The sequence below is a fragment of the Tyto alba genome, unplaced genomic scaffold (assembly GCF_018691265.1).
Source record: "Tyto alba isolate M040663 unplaced genomic scaffold, T.alba_DEE_v4.0 Super-Scaffold_35, whole genome shotgun sequence".
In the NCBI taxonomy this organism is placed as follows: domain Eukaryota; kingdom Metazoa; phylum Chordata; class Aves; order Strigiformes; family Tytonidae; genus Tyto; species Tyto alba.
This window is the reverse complement of record NW_024881310.1, coordinates 365663-366965: the sequence shown is the minus strand read 5'-3', so window position 1 is coordinate 366965 and position 1303 is coordinate 365663.

The following is a 1303-nucleotide window of genomic DNA, read 5'->3' as shown; positions in this document are numbered from 1 at the left end:
TATCCTGCTGCCAGGAGGTGTCTTCTGGCAGAGCTGGGGACATGGTGGGTGGGATGGGATCCGTGAGCACGGACAGGGAGGAGATGTGGGGACAGAGAAACAGTTCCTGGCAAATAGAGCTCCCAAGCAGGATCCCAGGGAGTGCTGAGCCATCCCTTGGGTGTTGTCAGTCTCCTCGCAGATTCCTTTCCTTCTCTCTGCCAGTGCCCATGTCCTGCCCTCTCATCATAACTGCACCTCTGTGGTGGTAAAATGATTTTTCAGAACTTTCCATGCAGATTGGAGAAATAAGACTCCCCTGCTTTCATTAGAGTCCAATTACTTTTTTTTTTTTTTTTTTTTTTTTGAGAAATTTTTCTGTGCAGTCATCCTCCAGATAGCAGAAATGAAAGCACAGGGCAGCTGGGAACAAGCTTTATTGACGCTGCTGCTCTCCTGACTCTGCACTGAGCAAGAGACAGCTGAGCCCTTTTGCCTGTCTTGTCTTAAGACTCCACACTTTCAGTCATAAAGTTGAGGATTTCTAGAAGTAGTACTCACAGATGTGATGATGGTGGAAAAATAAAAGGCACAGAGAAAGTTATCATAACACATGCTAAACCTCTCTTCTGCATCCCACTCTCTTGGGAGTCATAAGTGCAGATATTAAACATTTCTATTAAGGGTGAATTGCATCTGACATCCCTTGTGAACACTGGAGGAGACAAGAACCAGCTCCCATGTCCTCACGGCAGCAGGGCAGAGCTGGCTCCTTGGCAGCACATGGGCAGAGGTCCTGATCCTCAGAGCAAACAAAGGAATTGTGTTGGAATTGGGAGTTGGAGGGAGGGATTTTGAAGAGAAATGCAGTGGCTTTGCTTGCAGGCTGTCACAATTGTCCCATCTTTTCCTTCTTAGGCCGCTGTACCCATGTCAAGAACCAGCTGATGTCCAACAGCAGCTCCATCACCGAATTTCTCCTCCTGGCATTTGCAGACAGACGGGAGCTGCAGCTCCTGCACTTCTGGCTCTTCCTGGGCATCTACCTGGCTGCCCTCCTGGGCAACGGCCTCATCATCACCGCCATCGCCTGCGACCACCACCTCCACACCCCCATGTACTTCTTCCTCCTCAACCTCTCCCTCCTCGACCTGGGCTCCATCTCCACCACTCCCTAAAGCCATGGCCAACTTGCTCTGGGACACCAGGGACATCTCCTACCAAGGCTGTGCTTCTCGGTCTTTTTCTTTTTCTAATGATCTCAGCAGAGTTTTATCTCCTCACCATCATGGCCTATGACCGCTACGTTGCCATCTGCCAACCC